The sequence below is a fragment of the Canis lupus genome, chromosome 17 (assembly GCF_048164855.1).
Source record: "Canis lupus baileyi chromosome 17, mCanLup2.hap1, whole genome shotgun sequence".
NCBI classification, from domain to species: Eukaryota; Metazoa; Chordata; class Mammalia; order Carnivora; family Canidae; genus Canis; species Canis lupus.
In genome coordinates, this window is record NC_132854.1 from 61,171,791 (window position 1) to 61,189,753 (window position 17,963).

The 17,963-nt window shown below is 57.6% G+C and overlaps 2 long non-coding RNA genes across 3 annotated transcripts; both read right to left on the reverse strand.

Annotated features, from left to right (window-relative positions):
* Positions 1–3,040: 3,040 nt before the first annotated feature.
* Positions 3,041–7,857, reverse strand: LOC140608238 (uncharacterized). Of its 2 annotated transcripts, none has more exons than XR_012010272.1 (3): positions 7,475–7,857; positions 6,107–6,204; positions 3,041–5,330 (listed from the first exon to the last, which is right to left on the reverse strand). It is a non-coding gene; the product is annotated as an uncharacterized lncRNA (long non-coding RNA). The 2 variants fall into 2 exon arrangements; XR_012010271.1 differs by lacking the exon at positions 7,475–7,857 and adding an exon at positions 6,829–7,442.
* A 4,950-nt stretch (positions 7,858–12,807) lies between these two features.
* On the reverse strand, positions 12,808–14,596 carry LOC140608241 (uncharacterized). Its single transcript, XR_012010275.1, has 2 exons — positions 14,360–14,596; positions 12,808–13,008 (listed from the first exon to the last, which is right to left on the reverse strand). It is a non-coding gene; the product is annotated as an uncharacterized lncRNA (long non-coding RNA).
* Between the last annotated feature and the right edge of the window lie 3,367 nt (positions 14,597–17,963).

Consider the following 17,963-nt stretch of genomic DNA (forward strand, 5'->3'; position numbering starts at 1 on the left):
GAGCCAGGGCCCAGGGGAGGGCGCAGCGTGGGGAAGGCCCCGGCGAGGGGTGAGTCGGGGTCAGCCTGCTCCCCGCCAACAGAAGTAACTCCCAGCCCTCGTGCCTCGTCCGTGTTCGTGACGTGCCCACCGCCCTCCTTCCAAGGGGCTCCTCGCGTGGGTGGAGGCTCCTTAAAGGAGAGACACTGGGGACCGGAATGCGTGTGGGGTGCAGCCTTCTAAATACGGCGACAAGGACCTTGGTGACCTGCGTCCCCGGCCAGAGCGGGCCCGTCCCTGGAAGCTGACCGGCCGGGCGCGACACGGAGTCACGGGCGGCTCCGGAGGCTCATGAGCCGCATCCCGTCCAAAGGCGAAGCTCACAGGCTTGGAACGAGCAATGTCACACGTCGATTGCACGTCAAGGCTGAGAAGCCCTGGCGCTGCTGAGGGCAGGACGTCGACTTTAACACATTGGCAGAGCATGGAAGGCCGTGATCGCTTGATGAGAAAAACATCGTGTGGGTTTTACAGGAGAGGGCAGGGCCGCGGGGGGTGGTTCTGCCAAGATGCCTCCGAGCCTGCGCCAGGGAGCCGCGCTCTGCTTGTGTGACCCGTCCGTGGCCGAGGAGACGCCCCATAGACGCCCCATAGCGCCTGCGGCCCGACCTTCCAGGCTGTGGGCACACGGCCCCCGGGAAGCAGGCGGCACAGCGCCCCGCACAGCAGAGGCCTCAGGAGGCCTGGGGTCGCGGCTTCCGACGGAGCCCTTGGCTTGGGTCAGTGGGCTGAGCCCCCACCTCCACGCAGCCCCCCCATCCAGTAACATTCACTCAGCAGGTGCCTGTGGAGGGCCCGCCGGATGCAGCCCGGGGCCCAGTTGTGGGGAAACCGAGGCCGGAGGAGCAGCACCAGGGGGAGACCTGGGCAGCACAGAGACCCCCGGAGCCAGGACACACGATGGCAGGCCCAGGGCTGCGGGCAGGGCGACACCCCCCGCCCGGGGAACGCACAGGCACGGACCCCAGGGCTGGCTGCGTGGGGCCACAGAGGGTCAAGGTCGCGCAGAGACGCCATACCCCACTCGGGGCCTTGGGGGGCCAGAGCTGGATTGGGGGGCCCAGGCCCACGGCATCCCCGGGAGCCCTGACAGGTGAGCTGGGGAGGGAGGTGCGGGCTTCAGGGTGGCCTCGGTGACCTTCACGGGAGTCCCTGGTGGTTGGGGAGAACAACAGGGAGGCTGCGGGGTGGGCGGGGAGTGAGGAAGGGGAGAGGCGGGGGGCGCATCCCACTGGTGGCCAGGACCCGGGTGTCGGCGCCAAAGGCCCCCAGGCCAGGAGCCCTCGCGAAGGTGGTGCTGGTGCTCGTCCCCACACACGGACGTTCATGAAGGGGGGGGCAGCTGCTGAGGGGCGGGAGAGCCCTGGCTGCTCCCACGGGAGTAAAAATGCTGTCGTTGCTCAGCCTCCCAGGCCACCAAGGCCCCAGCCTCGGGGTCCAGCAAAACCAGTGTCCCTGGTGCAAGTCGACCCAGCTTGCTCCCTGCTGCCCCATCCTAGGGAGGCCCCTGCCCCCCTCTTGGGACCCAAGGGAGCACCTCTCCCAGCAGGGAGACCCTAAGTGTGGGCCTGGGGCCTCCCCTCATAAAAGCATGAAAGTGCTTAATTGGGATTTTGTATTTAAAATTCCCCCAAATGAGGGTTCGAGGTGCTGTGAGTGATACCCCTTTAAAAACACCTGCTGGAGCCCAGAAGTCATGATCAGGCCTGGGGCCGCAGGGCCGGGGGGACTTCCAGGCACAGCGCTGGCTTCCAGCCCAGGACAGGGAACCCGGAGGGTGTCCCCACAGAGCTGGGGGCGGCGGCAGTGCACACCCCACCCCGGGGCAGGGGGCGGCCCGGGGACAACGGGACCGTGGCCCGGAGCTCAGCTCTGGGAGGGTTTGGTGCCTCACCCAATGCAGCGTTGCCAGCAGGCTGGGAGCCAAGGGCCACTGGGTCCTTCCACTCTTGCTCCTTAGCGGGGCGGACAGAACTCCCGGGCTGCCGGAGGCCAGAGCCTCCCCAGGGCCCCAGAAGCCTTCTGCATGGGGTGGCGCAGGTGATCGTGACCCGCTTGCGGCTTGGGGAGCTGCAGACTGCACCAGTCCCCGCTGGCGCCCACAGCCTGCCCTCTCACCCCAGCCTCCCGGTCCTGCGGGTTCAAGTGCCCCAAGAAGGGGGGAGGGAGGCGCTGGGCTTGCCCACGGAGCCGGGAGGCTGCCGGGAGTAGCGGGAGTAGCGCACTCTTGACAGAATCATCATTAGATCGCTGGGAGAGAGCCGGGAGACAAAGCAGCTCCCTGAGGATTTGGTGCTTGATTAGACCGCTCCCCACCTCCCCACCTCCGGGACAGCCAGGCAGCCAGTAGGCAGGGGGGGTGACGCTGCTACTAGGACCCGGAGGGAGAGGTCACCTGCGGGCTCAGCAGTGCAGCGTCTGACTTGATTCTGGGTCAGGTCGTGACCTCAGGGTCGTGGGATCGAGCCCTGTGTCCGGCTCCCCGCTCAGAGGGGGGTGGAGGGGATGATTACTTAGAATAACAAGGGATTTTTTTTTTAATCATAAAAATGAATACATCAGGGCAGCCCAGGTTCGAGTCCCACGTCGGGCTCCCTGCATGGAGCCTGCTGCTCCCTCTGCCTGTGTCTCTGCCTCTCTCTCTCTCTGTCTCTCATGAATAAATAAATAAAATCTTTTTTTAAAAAAGTGAACACATCAGTCTTACTGATAAATATACAGCTTGACTACATTTTAAAAATGCAAACATCTCTGTGGCAAACCAAAACACGAAATACACAACCAAAAAGGAATTTGCCAAACTGGGAGTGGGAGACTTGCAATAAATGTGCCCAAGGAGGCTTATAAAGCAAGCTTAAGAATTAATGATCCCAAAAGAAAAATGGGCAAAGGACAAGAACAGGCAATTAGCAAAAGAAGTACGAACGGCCAATAAACCACCACCGGCGACACCGACTTCAGTATCACACGTTAACAAAGAAACGCAAAGGAAAATAAGATGTTATGTGTCATCCGTCAGTTTTGCAAAGATCACTCACATGAGAACAGTAGGAAGTAAAAAAAAATAAGCACTTCCCGTGCTGGTGGGCATATAAATTGCTACAATGTTTCTGGAGAGTAATTTGGTTAATCTATATGACAGTCTTAAAAATGCTCACACCCCAGGCCTCCATCACTTCACATCCAGGGACCCACCATACGGTGAGAACCAAAGTGGTAAACAAAATGTGTGTACAAAAGCATTTATCCCGGAGTCATTTTCAATAGTGAGAAATTAGAAACAAGCTAAATCTCCCACAATAGGGGGTTAATTAAATAAATCATGGAACATTCATCCAAAGGAATAGATTCCAAATAGAAGCAACATTTTAAAGGATATTAACTGACACGAGAAAACATTTGAAGTATGACGTTCGGTGGGAAAGCACAGGACTGAGCCTGACAGATGTCGTGTGCCTCCAAGTGGGAGGCGAGGACATGCGTACACAAGGGCTTAGAGAAAACAGCAAAAATGTTAACTGGTTATTTCTTAAGGATGGAATTACAGGGACGCCAGGGGCTCAGCGGCTGAGCAGCTGCCTTGGGCTCAGGCCTGACCCCGGGTCCTGGGATCGAGTCCCACATCGGGCTCCCTGCATGGAGCCTGCTTCTCCCTCTGCCTCTCTCTCTCTGTGTCTCTCATGAATAAATAGTCTTTTAAAAAAAATAGTGGAATTACAGGAGAGATTTTTATTACTCTTGTATATTTTTCCCCCATTTTCTAAGTGAATACCTATCTATTTTATGATTAGGGGGGAAAAAAGGTGATCTTGAGTAAATACTTCCTCCCCTACCCCACCCCCCATATACAAAGTCCCACGACGGCACCTGTAGGTGAGCACAGATCCCTGGGTTTGCCTACGAGCCAGGACCCGGGAAGCAGGGTGGCCTAAGGGAATGAGAGAAGAGACGTGTTTGGCAGGAGGGGAGTGAGGAGGAATAAGGGAGGGAACGCGGAATGGCGTGGAATGTGGAGTGATGCTGAGGCCATCCTGGCCTTCCTAGGGCCGGGGTAATACTCTAGCATCCATTAGTTTGATTTTTTGAAGATATCAGAAGAGTCTGGGCACCTTGGGGTCCACTCTCCAAAGTGGTAAAAGGAAACCCAAGGGAGACGTGTGATGTAGCTGGAGGACGGTCCTTCCTTTTCTCAGTGGCTCCTTAGGGGAAGGGCAGTGCAGAGGCAATTCTGGGATCATGATGAGGCCGCAGGAACCACAGGAGCCCTGTGAGGCCCTGGGGCTGGCTGTCATCTCTTGTGACCTCTGTCCCCTTCCCGATTTTGCCCAGAACCATAAGGGCTCTCATTTGGGGTTAAGAGTCCCTCCGGGACTGAAAGGTTGCTGTTTTCTCCTCCATTGGCCGTTGTGCACCCCCCCCCGTCCTGGGGGCAGGGGGGCCGGGAAGTGACCCACCCCTGCACAGCACAGCGTGGGGGGCGCAGGTGCATTCATCCTGCACCAACTGACACTTGGCAACACCTGCTACCACAGGCACGTGTGGGCTGATCCCCGCTCAAAGTGGAAGAAAGTACCGTCTCCTTCCGGGGGCTCACTGACGACCAAGAAAAGGCCCCAAAATAGCCATAATAAATAGTTACGCTTCTCACTAAGACATGGACTCACCGCATGCCAGACATGGACCAGACCTCGTGCTGAAAGCTCCGAAGCTCTTCCTGTTCTCCAGGTGTCCTTGGATTTTTTTTTAAGACTTCTTATGAAGAAAATTTAATGCCATGAAGGATGCAAATATGATCAGGCTAAAGTCCAAGAGCCCGAACAGTTGACTGATGTTTTCCTGATGCTTCTGCAGTGTCCTCTAGGTCTCTGTTTATTTTGCTAAATACAAGTGAGAAAACTGCTTGTCCTCTGTGGGTAGCAGAGCGTTCGAGTCTTCAGTGAGCTTAGTTTTATTGACCTTGGTCCCTGTGTTACTGATCTAGAGACTACGGTTCCCATTCCCAAAGAAGGGCAACCAGGGCCAGAAGCCCCGTTTCCAAACTGCGCCTCCACTGCCACCACCAGTCCCACGCCCAAGTGACGACAGTAATCCTGCTCGACTGTCCCTTGCAGTCAACCTCCTTCCAGGAAAATACCATTTGTGCAGAAAGCTCAGTCCCCGAGATCTCCGATTACAAGGGGTTGGCTGGGCAACCGAATCCTCAGGAAGGTGCTCTGGGGTTGCATGTGGGCCAGGCTGTCCAACAGAAATACGTAATTTAAGTTGTCTTGAAAGCAGCCACATTTTTTTGTCTTGAAGGCAAAGGAAAAGAAACAGGCAAATGTTAATAATATGTTTTCTTGAAGTCAGTATATTCAGAATAGTCTCATTTCAACATGCGATCAATATAAAAATCTTAATGAGATGGTTTGCTTTTTTGGTTTTTTTTTTTTTTTTCAGACCAAGCCTCTGAAATTGACTCATTTTCACACGTACAGCACACTAGGATTCGGACTAGCTACTTTCCAACGCTCCATAGCCATACTGGACAGTGCAAGACCAGACCTTGGCCCAAATGGGTATTTGGGGCACATGAGAAACTGTTCAGATAGAACAACAGCTCAGGTCCGCGCAGAGCACCCGGGGGGGGGGGACAGACACATGCCACCCACCTGGGTGCCCTGGCCCCCTGGAGGTCCGCGCTGTGTCACTGAAAGAGAATTCCTGCGGCAGGAATTCTCTTGGACCCAACTTTGTATTTTTATTTTTTTTCAGAAACTCTAATTATTCTAATACACGCACCCCCAGATCTACAGAGCTCAGATGCCCACGTAACCATTCCATGACAAAAGGAATATCTTCATCCTCCGGTGGTACCTGTGCGGTGGGTGGCCCCCTCCTGCACCCACAGCGCACTGGGTCTCCTCTTGAGGCCCGTGAGTAAACCTGGTGGTATGAGCAGGGCTCACATAGGTGCTCATGGAGATGTTGTCATAAAGACCCATGGACATACCCATGAGTCCAGATCCACATGGACAAAAGGTCATGTGCACAAGGTGTATCCTCTACTTGTATTTATAAAACTTACCAGAATATTGATTTATTCTCCTGCTTGAAATCGTCAGCAAATCTCCACATTTTCTTGGGATCAAAGCCACAATGTGCATGAAGATGTTCTAAGATGTTCTAAACCAGAAAACAAAAAAAGAAAGAAAGAAAGAAAGAAAGAAAGAAAGAAAGAAAGAAAGAAAGAAAGAAAGAAAGAAGAAAGAAAGAGAAAGAAAGAAAGAAAGAAAGAAAGAAAGAAAGAAAGAAAGAAAGAAAGAAGAAAGAAAGAAAGAAAGAATTATAAAACTTTTTAGGGCAGCCCGGGTGGCTTAGCGGTTTAGCACCGCCTCCGGCCCAGGCTGTGACCCCGGGTCCCAGGATCCAGTCCCCTGTCAGGCTCCCTGCATGGAGCCTGCTTCTCTGCCTGTGTCTCTGCCTCTCTCTCTCTCTCTCTCTGCGTGTGTGTCTGTCATGAATAAATAAGTAAAGTCTCAAAAAAATAAAGCTTTTATAAAAAGAAACAAGCTAGCATTTTTTAAAAATTAAATAAAAAATATAGTACATTATTTTAAAATAAAACAGTTTGGAATAATACAAAATGGAAAGTGACAGTCTCTCTCTCCTCAGAAGTAAACCATCGCTCACAGTTTCTTGTTAGTCATCCGGAAATACTTTAAGCACATGCAGTAGTTATATACATATATTTAAAGCATAATGTATATTGTGTATATTAAGCATGATATGCATATTATAAATATGTACCTCTTTCCATACAAAAAGGATCAGACCATACATTGCTCTGCAGCGTTGTTTCTCACTTAACATATTTCAGAGATTAGAAAAAAAAAAAACTTTTATATAAATCTGCCTAAATCCAAAGCTCCCTTCTGCGATCGTTTAGGGGTTTTTTTTTTTTTTTGTCCATGTTTTGCTCCCAAGACCCTATCTAAGGTACATCATGAGAGGACAGCTTCCTCTGAGGCTCAGTTCTTGTTATGGTGTTTATCAGCTGCCGCCTGCTGTGCCGGTTCCTGCAGCTCCCGCGCTCAGTCCATGTTGACGGAGGAGACGCGTTGAACCCCCGCCCTCGTGGTGCGCGCGGCCACGCGTGGAGATGTCCACGTATGTCGGCTGTTCAGCCCTTTTTCTGTCCGGGCACAGGAATGGGCTGCTGTCCCCAGGACCCCGTGAGGGGTGGGGCGAGGCCATGCCCCTGAGCCGCAGTCCTCCCCGGCCGGGGGGGGGCCCACGGGCTTGGGGAAGCGCCTGTTGACCACGTGGGGCCTTCCGAGGCCGTGGGGGCGGCCGCTGGCTCCGTGACCTCGAGGGCAGCCCCCACGCGGCAGGACACGTGCTCCCGCTCCGGCCCCACCTCGTGGGGGCGCCTCTGTCCCACCCCAGGATGTACCTCTGCTCCCTCTTTCCAGCTCTGCCTCCCACGGCGGCGGGGTCAGCCTGTCCATGTCCTGGATCCTCTTCGTAAAACATGCCCTTGGGCAGCCCCGGGGCTCAGTGGTCTAGCGCCCCTGCGGCCCGGGGCGTGATCCTGGGGTCCCGGCATCGAGTCCATGTCGGGCTCCCTGCGTGGAGCCTGCTTCTCCCTCTGCCTGGGTCTCTGCCTCTCTCTCTCTCTCATGAACAAATAAATAAAATCTTTAAAAAAAAAAAGTGCCGCCCAAGGCGCAGCAGGCTGGGCCCCCGGCAAACGCCCCGCCCGCCGCCCAGATTCGTATTCCTGTTGCGTCCCGCAGCCGCACGGCCGCAGGTTACCCGCTGGACGGCGTCGCGGGCGGACGAGGCCCCGGTCCAACAGCTGCAGCCCGGCTGGCGGCGGCCCGCGCGGGGTTAGAGACCCTGCCCCGCGGGCGCGGCCCAGGGGGTTAGAGACCCCGCTGCCCGCGGGCCCTGAGCCTGCGCCGCCGCACCGGACGGTTGCACCTGCACCTGCGCCGCGACCACAGAAAGTTATCGCAGATGACAGCGGCGACCGCCTTGAGGAGCAGAGGCAAAATACCCCATTCTAGACGGAGACCCCGCCGCCCCCGCCAAGGTCCTCGCGCGAGGGGGCGGGGCGCTGCCGCCCGCCCAGGCCCCGCCCTCCGGCTCCGCTCCAGCCCCGCCCCCTTGGTCCCGCCCCTGCCCTGGCCCAGGCCCCGCCCACCGTCCCCCGCCCCGCCCCCGCCCCCGCCCCAGGAGCCCGTTCCCCGCGGAGGAGGAGCGGCCGGCACGGTCTCGGGGCCCTCCCAGGGGCCTCCTCGCCTCGTCCCGCTGCCTGCAGCCCCTAGCGCGGCCTGACCGAGGCGCCCTCTCAAGCTCGTGTTCGAACACGGGATCCCATCACCCCCCTTGGTCAGAGGAGGAAACGGAGGCGCGGGCAGCTAAGCACAGCGCCCAAGGGCCCTCACAGGGGTTCGCGGGTTCTCCCCCGGGCCAGGTCCCGGGGCCCGCCCTGCAGGTGCACGGGCCCCACCTGCACGGGCCCGCGCGGCTGTTTCAAGGCAGCGCCTTGATGCATCTAATGCTTTTTGCACGAGGGCCCGCCTCCTCGTGTCCCCACACGACACCGCCAGTCCTGGCTCCGGCTCAGGAAAGCCAGAGCCCCGAGTGGGGGCCCGTCTGAAGGCTCTGGTGAGGGGCTGGCTCCCACCAAGGCCTAAATGTCCCTTGTGCCCCTTGTCTCTCGGGAAGCCGGTGGGTCAGTTTGCGGCTTCGCATGTGATGCCCGAGTCCCCGTCGTGTGTCACCGAGGGAGGCTTCTTCCCTGGTGGGGACCCAGCACAGTCACCGGCCACTGTAACGTCTCTGCAGCAGGAGCCTGCTGTCTCCCAGGCCGCCCGGGCGGGGGTCAAGCCCGGCCACTGGAAAGCCCAGCCCCAGCTCTGGGGTGGCTCGCGGGGCCTGCAAGCCAGAAGCACCCACACTGGCCACTGCCGAGCAGGGGTGCAGGCAGCATCCCTAGCATCTCACGTAGCACCTGGCCCAGAGGTCTTGGAAGAGAGCCCCGGCCGCAGGGCCAGCTCCCCGGGGTTGGCACTGCCCACTGCCCGATGATCTCACCTCCAGAAACAACCTCCAGCTCAGGCTTGATCTCAACAAACCAGGTGAACTGTGCCACCCGGTGGAACTCAACAAAACCTGTGAGCTCTAGAGAGGGCTGTGGCTGGGAAGCCCCAACACACGCACGGGAAGGACACCTGAAACAGGCTTCCCTGGAATATGTACATGGGTGGTCGCGACAGTTAGAGCGACGGGTGTAGCAGTGAAGGCGACCCTGGGACCTGCTCTCCTGCCTCTACGGGCCGACGGATGGGCTCTGGGATAAGCTCCTGATCTCCGTAGGGGTCTGGATGAGAAGTGTTGGTCCTGGTCAGCCCTGCATCCCTAGCATCTCACGTAGCACCTGGCCCAGAGGTCTTAACCTGGCTGCGCTTTACACTTGCCTGGGTATGTTTTAACACCCCCACCCCCACCCCCACCCCCACCCCTGGGTGAGTCTAATGCTCAGGCCAAGTTCAAAAGCCCTGACCTACATGCAGGGACTCGATTAATAGTTACTGAATGGCTGGATCCATAAATGGCACTCAGACTATTCCAGCAAAGACCATACCATCATCAGTCAAAGTTCATTCACAGGGGGAGTGCCTTGGCTGTGGCAGTCACAGAGTAGTCCTTAAGGAGCCTGCTTTCTTCACTTAAAATAGCTCACTTTATTAAATGGGGTCCGTTTCCTGGGAGCCTATCAGCTAGCCACGTGACCAACCCCTCTGCTCTCCCCTGTCCCCGCAGCACGTCACAGGGCCTCCCGTTGCTAAGATGCACGTGCTCCTCACCCTGACTTGGCAGGTGATTAAATACAACTCCAAATGGTATAATATTCCTCTGGAAAATGCCTGACTTGATTTGGAAATCTTGAAGGAAGAAAAAAAAAACCTGTCTCTGAGGATATAGAAAAGAGATACATTCCTAACCTATTTCTCCAACTTCTGCTGGAGCATCCCTTTTTCTGGAGGAGAGTCTCTGGAAAGACACTGGACTTTTCTAGCCAGCACAGTGCCATTTGGTGACCCAGGGCAGTTGAATTCATGCAGGAGATCTGAGGCATTTACCCAGAGGAGGACTTCAGCTGATTAAATAATTGCGGGGCACCTAGAGAGCCTTTTCATAAAGTCAGGATTAGGGAAGAGAAATCAGAGGCTAGGGGATCCCTGGGTGGCTCAGCAGTTTGGTGCCTGCCTTTGGCCCAGGGTGTGATCCTGGAGTCCTGGGATCAAGTCCCACGTCGGGCTCCTGGTATGGAACCTGCTTCTCCCTCCTCCTGTGTCTCTGCCTCTCTCTCTATCATGAATAAATAAATTTTAAAAATTTATAAAAAAAAAAAAAAGAAAGAAAGAAATCGGAGGCTATCCCCAGCTGCTCTAAGCCCGGAAGCCGGACCCCAGGACACCAGGGAGGAGGACACACTCCTTCCCTGAAGAAAGCTCAACACACTCTTGTCTCCAGTTCCGGGGGCACTGATTCGAGGGTCCACAGACAAACTGCAAACTCCCTCCCTGCCCCAGGCCACCCCGCAGATGACAAGACAAGACACGAGGTGGGGATCACTTGTGGGGACACCTGGGGGGCTCAGTAGCTGAGCGTCTGCCTCCGGCTCAGGCCGTGACCCCGGAGTCCCGAGATCGAGTCCCCATGGGGCTCCCTGTATGGAGCCTGCTTCTCCCTCTGCCTGTGGCTCTGCCCCTCTCTGTGTCTCTTGTGAATCAATAAATAAAATCTTTAAAAAAATATACAATTCCACTGGGTGACTTAGATGCCCCCGGGGTTGGCTGGAACCAGTAACTGCTGCTAATGGTGTGTGGCCAGGCCCTGAGCTCTCCTGTGAACTGGGGAGGAGGTGAGGAAAGGCTTCTGGTGGCTGGCCCGGCCGCCTCCCGTGGAAGCTCCGTGCACAGCTGAGAATCAGCAGCTGCGCCGTCACAGGGGATCCCGGCCACCTGGCCGCGCTGGCTGGGCCGCCCCGCCCGGCCGCTGACATTGGGCCTTCTCCCCAGGGTGGGGCGGCCCCAGGCTGGCCTTGAGGCCCAGCGGCGGACAGCAGGCTGCTCGCCCGCTTGGCTTCCCGGTGCCACCGTTCCTCAGCTGACCAAGCAGGTCTTCCAGGAGCTTGGACCTCCAAGTCCTTGGCTCCAAGTCCCCAGATGCAGATTCCCAGCCGCCCCTGGGAGCAGCCAAGGGAAGGCATGGTCGCTGGAGCGGGAACAGGAGGCCCTGGAGTGGGGGTGGGGGTGGGGGCTAACTGCAGGGTGGGCTTTACTGCGGGGGCCCTAGCCCTCACACAGCCCCTTCCTTCCTCCCCCCTCCCTCCCGGGTCTCAGGAACAATCCCAGCCTCTCCGGCTTCGCATTTCCTCATTAGCTTCCTGAACTTTCAAAATGATTTGGAGACTAACAATTTTGCATTCAAATCAGCTTTCTCGGACTGCCTGTGATCCTGGCAGTGCCCCTGTCAAACATAAAAATAAATAATCCTCTGATGGATTATTTTCCCTTTTTCCAATTTTGGGGGGAAAAGAAGAGGAGCCTAGGAGACCACTATCGTCGTGCCATTGTGGGGCAGGACAGGGACCCCCACCCCGCTGTCGAGGGGCAGTCTGGAGCGGGGGCCTTGCAGCCACAGCGCCGCAGCCACAGCGCCGCAGGCGAAGGTGGGAGCCCGAGAGAGCAGAGGCCGTGCAGGGCACAGGGTGTGTGCTGCAGGATTGGGGCGCCGCGGAGCACGGGGGTGGGGGGGGCAGATAGGTATCTCACAGGTGGAGCCAAGCATGCCGAGGAGAGGCCTTTGCTGTTGGCACAGAGGGATCGCAGGGGGCGAAAGCAACCCTGGGGCCGCGAGCTGTTCCTCTTGGGCATCTCTCCTGGCCCCACTTCCCTGGGAGTCGCTGGGGGCCCTGGGGCAGAGGGGCTGGGAGTCGCCAGCCGCAGGGGCCCCAGGGCGGGCTGCCCCCCACGCAGGCGGCGGGCTGGACCCAGAGCTCGGATCCCTCAAGAGAGCCCAGAGATCCCCCCACAGTGGAGAACAGGGTGGCCCCTGCAGGTCCCAGGGGAGGCGCGGGCCGGGCAGCAGGCCACCGATCGGTCCTGAGCCTGGGCCACGTGTGGAAGTCCCTGCGTGGGGACAGCCCCGGCCCCTGGTCTCACGGCCAAGAGACCAACCAGGAAGGCTGGTCCTGTCCCTGCGCCTGGAACTCCAGCCACCCAGAGAGGAGCCTGCCCTCCGCTCCTGTGCTCGGCCGCGGCTGGCTGCCGTTGGGGCCTGCCGGAGGCTCCTGAAGCCCAAAGGAAGATCAGTAAGGAGGGCTTTGGGTCAAGCAACCCGGGTTTCAATCCGAGCCCTGCTCCTTAACAGCTGTGCGCTCCCCCGTGTTGACCTAAGCTTCCCGGGCCCCTGCGGCTCTTCTGCAGAAAAGGATAATGACTGCGACCTGCAGGGCGGCCCCGGGGACACGCAGGCGGGCATTTACTGCCGCACTTGGAGGAGATCAAGGGCTCAGCACATAGTAGGTGCTACCAATATTCCCATTACTAATAATGACATCGATACTCCCCGCGTTCAAGACTGAGCTCCCGGTTCGCCACCCCCTCCCAGGGCCCACATCATTGGGGACTTTGAGAGCCTTTTAAACTAGAACCGAAGGTGAAACCGGAAGATTGGTTTTCCCGAACAAAATTGGCCAGGGGCAGGGAGGACCGCGGCGAAAGGATTTTTTTACAGGAGCAAGCGGTTCCTCAGAAAGGGCTAAGGCAGGACGCCGGGGGCTCAGTAGTTGAGCATCTGCCTTCCACCCAGGCCATGACCCCGGAGTCCCGGGATCGAGTCCCGCGTCGGGCTCCCCGCAGGGAGCCTGCTTCTCCCTCGGCCTGGGTCTCTGCCTCTCTCTGGGTCGCTCTGGAATAAATAAATAAAATTAAAAAAACAAAGGCTACAGCCCGGGAGTCCATGAACAGGGCGCTAGCCGGAAAAAGTCCTGGTGGGGAGCGAGCGAGACCCTCCCAGGCCACCACGGAGCCAGAAGAGCAGGCCCTGGAGGACCGCAGGACGCTGCCCAGAGGATGCCCTCCCTCCGGGGCGGGAAGCTGGGAGGCTTTTCTCAGACACCTGCCCGAGGACACCTGAGCCTCTGGGTGGCCACGCTGATCCCATTAGACCCCGAGGTTTGCTGAGGGCAGCTCCTGGGGGTTAAACCTCTTCCTCAAATGGCAGGCTGCGAGCCAGGCCGCGGGGCGGCTCATGCCCTCCTGCCCTGGCCTCAGCGCTCGGCCTTCTGCGCAGGAGCCTCCCGGGTCAGTCTGCGGTTAACGGTGAGCTTTGCCTTTTTGTATCCCCTGCGTCCCCTTCCTGGGGAAGCATTTTATCTTCACAAACTCAGTACCAGTCCCTGTTTTTCCATGCAGAGAGGAAATAAATGACTTGCCTAAAGTCACAAAATGGCAAGTGATAAAGCTAAAGGAGGGTTTCCATTCTCTCGACGCCCGGCCTGGGGCACCTTCTACTGCACTCCGATGCTCGGGGGTGCTCCGCTGACAAGCAGCGGTGGCGTCATGTAGGATCCCGTTGGAGATGTGGTCTTTGTCTACTGAGCCCGCAGGTCCAGGTGCAGCCTGGCAGTGTGTGGTCACGCCCTCCAGGGGATTTTGATTCGAACCAAGTACTCCCCGTACCTGGGTGTCCTGAACCTCCAAAGATAGGAATCACCAAAGGGCCGGCCCCCAGGGTCGCTTCCCTCAATTTCCCCAATATGAGATCTGCGTAGGCCCCACCTACATCTGTGAGGGGCTTAGGAGTCAGGTTTGGTTTTCTTTTTAGTTGTCCCAGGTAATTTTGAGGTCCGGGCAAGCTTAGGGAACAGTGACTGATGCTGTTGCATACGAGGCCAGCTTCATAAAAGTCATGGTGTGCCGAGAAAAACCATTATAAACCCGAATTATGGGCTGTCACACTGGAATCAAAATAAGGAATGATCTTTCCCTCCAATTCACTAAAGGTACAGGAGCAGGGAGGCCCACCTGGATTTCCCCCCCTGCTTGCCCGGGGCGGGGGCCTGAGCTCCCCAGTGGCTCCGTGTCACACGGGGATGCCCAGCAAACCGTGGCCAACGCCCAGGATGCCCCTTGAAAGGAAGCATTTGCTGGGGGGCAGGGCGATGGCTATGCCCCCCCATGGGCAGCCCTGCCTCCTGAGGAAAACATGCACCTGTTCCTAAAGGATGTGGGGTGAAGAGAAGGGAGCAGCAGCCCACCTGTTGATGGCAACTTGCCGGGCTGCTTGGGGACCGATGAAAACCCTGAGCAGGGAGGAGAGGGCGGCTTGCAGCGACCAGGCCGCAGGGGACCACCCTGCGGAGATTTTGAGAAAAACGTCTGTGTGGGCCCCAGTGCGGCCGGCTGGATCCGAACCTCTGGGGCCAGGGCTCCAACCTGCTCTTCTAACTCACTCCTGCCTTTACTCAGACTGAAGTGGGAGCCGCCGCATGAGCCTAATTAATTCCAAGGTTCAAAACCATCTCTGCGGCTGCCTTGGCCGCCCCTTCCCATCACGGGGGGGGGGGCAGGACCACCCCCCGCCAGTGACATCCCCCAGGGCCTGCCCGAGCTCACGCGGGGTGCACAGCCCACACCCGGCCGACAGCCGCGCTCCGAACCTTCCAGCTGGAGCACCGGGTCCCGGCCCACTAGCCGCGTTTTATTGGTGAGAAAAAAGCACACCCAGGAAAGTTCTAGGCCAGAGTGCTCAGCAGCAGTTTAGAGCTGCAGCTGAGGACGGCGGCCACCGGAGCTCGCCCTGGGTCCCGGTCGGTCCCTGAGTGTTGGGGCAGGACCTGCCCGCCCGGCCCCTGCGTGCGCCCCCGGGCTGCACCTGCCCCCCTGCCCCTGCGTGTGCCCGCCCACCCCCTCCCCGCCCCACCGCCCCCGCCCCGCCCCCGCCCCCGCCCGCGCCGTATTACTTGGTGTATCGGCGCATCCCCGGCGCGAGCGGCGCGCGGCGGCGGAGGGACCCGGTGGGGCCGCGCTCCCCGTGCCCCGCCCTCGGGAGCCGCGGCGGTGACGTCACGCATTACGTGAGCGCCGCAGGCTCGGGCTCCTCTGCGGGGCAGCGGGGCTCCAGGCCGCGGGCGGGGGTGGGGCGGGGACACTCCGCGCGTGCTTCCCGGGACGACCGTGCCGAGTAAAAAGAGGAGGCGCAATGACGTGGGGACGAGTCCCCGGTCTGACGAGCTTTACCCCAGGGGAGGCTGCGCTGACTGGCGTGGTCCGGGCTCCTACATGCCTTATTTCATGAGGGGCCCCGAGTAACTCCGCAGGGACGAGCTCCCCTGTCCGGCAGGTGCCACGAGCCAGGTGGCTGCTGTGCACACGGCGACAGCACAGCGGCAAAGGCAGGCCCGGGCGCCCGCCGAAGAGAGAAGTCTGTCTTCTAAGTCGGAATTTTTTGCAACTATTGGGCAACTTCATGCAGCGCCAGGGAGGCCCCTCTATCTCCTCTAAATCTCCATCAGCCCGCCACCCCGCAAAGTCCAAAAAACATGCAATATTTTCAAAGCAAAGCATGGCTTCTGTGCAGATTAGATCCCAGGGAGGGCCTCCAGCCCCCTCCAGGCGTGTTGCAACAGCTGTCATTCCTGGCCGCATCGACCTCCGGCCCTAAGGGAGGGATGGGTCACTCAGTTAAGTTCGGCACAGGTGTACCTACCTGGCTTGCCAGACACGGGGCCACTCTTATGTAAGGTGTCCAGAGACCTGCTGGTTGCATGGGCTCATTCCTCTGATGTGAGACACAGGGTCACCGCTGTCCACCCCCTCCAGGTGGACGGTGTGTCTTTACTTCAGAATGACTTTTGAACTAAGCTTCTTCGGACCAATTTGTTCCTCTGCACAGGACTGCGAGGTTCCATGGCACGCTCTGATCCCGGACCCGGTGGTGAAAGGAGGTTTAAGCAGGGGCACCCTGTAAAGCCACCCAGCCGGCTGTGACTTCCAATATCGGTCTGCTTTGGCTCAGAGAATATTTTAGATTCCCAGAGTTACACAACTGTGTAACTTTGCGTCAGTGATGGAAAAGGTGTCAGTCTGCTCCGCATCCCTCTCTCCACATCAGGAAATGGGCTTTTGGCTCGCAGAGGGGTGAGGTGTTGTTTGGGACCACAGGGTCCACTGGGGGCACGAGCAGCCCCTGGAAGTAGAAGGTTGGGTGGGTGGTCGGCTCTCAATCTGGCGAGTGGCCCCGGGCATGCTGCACAAGCACTCAGTCCCCGCGTTCCCAGTTGTAGAGTGGGAGGGAGTACGCTCACCTCATGAGATCGTGGCGATGATGACACACTTTCATAAAGACCTTAGCTGAACACCTGGTTTTGACCGAAGGGACCTGAAAGTGCTCACTTCCCTCCTTAAACTTTCTTGTCATTCCCTTCTCCCCTCCCACGACGGCCGTGCACGGACACTCAGTCGATGGTCCAGGAGTTCACGGCACAGGCAGTGTTTATCCTCAGATCAGCAAGCGTCCCTGGGGTGCCTGTGCGTGCACCATATATGCTGCGTGGGAGGATTTAAGCAAAGACAGCCCCCACTTCAGGAAGGCCTTCCACTCTCCCCCAGATGGCAAGGAACATACAACAAAAACAAACATTGGTGGGAAAAAACTCCAGGTTAAGCCGGAGTTAGCTGAGCCGGATTTTAGTCCTATTTCCGATTTCCTGTGTGACCTGAGCTGATAATGATAACATTTATTGAGGGCTTAACACGTGCCAAGCATTGGGATTATCTCACATAATCCTTTTGGTGACCTAGTAAAGTCACTCCTGATATTATCCCCGTTTTACAGATGAGCAAACTCAGACTTAAAGAAGTGGGTCACTTAGCTGAGGTCATGGTATTCATGCCAGAGCCATACAATATGTGGGCCAGTCCCTTAGCCTCTCCGGGCCTCAGTTTTCTTTTCCCAGTGAAAGGGGAAGTCAGACGGCATGTGGGGTCCCTTCTAGCTCTTTCTATATTTAAAAAGAGAATTACATAAACATTTTAGAGAAGTTAGGCCCAAGGTGCCTAAGAGTGACACTGAGTGGGGGTGGCTGCCTCATTTCACGTGGGTAGAAAGACTCTAAAATATTTCTTAGGTGTCCCAGCTTCACATTTGCTACCCAATAAGCCAAACAAAGAAATCCTCCTCCAAAGCTTCCTTCCAGTTGATTTAGAGTCCTGAAGCTAATTTTGACCAATTGGAAGGAAAAGCTGAAGATGTGGCCTAAGGAATCATGGCTTGTCACACCACAGATATACATGATGGGAAGCCCACACTCACACTCACACACACACACACACGCGCGCGTTGGCACCGTCTCCACCGAAGCTCAGGGCTGACTTCTCCAGCCCAGTTGTCATGGCAACAGCAGCTGCCAATAAGATCATGGAAGACAAGGTTATAATGGCAGCGGTGCCTTAATATTTTACCTAGCAAAACCACTTAGATAGTAAGAGGAAGGACCATAAATCATAAACTCACGGAAGGCCAGGCTCTGCTCCTTGGATGGGTCTGCGTGCACGTGGGGGTGGGACGAGAGGTGAGGGTGAAGGCGCAGGAAAGGAGGCTGAGGCAGGCGGGGGAGGATCTGTGAGGCTGAGCCCGGGGTGCTGTGCAGAGCCTTGCCTGCTGTGTGTGCATCAGCAGCCGGGCTCCCCCATAAGGAGTGGGGCTGGGGGGCTCCCATCCTCGATGAGAAGCCCAAGGCGACCCTGATGGAGGAGAGGAGCGGCCCAGGGGAGACCTACATGGGAGCCAGTGAGTGGCCCCGCAGTGCTCACAGTCACCCGCAGGAAGCCGGACCCCATTGACCAATACCTTTCTGGGGG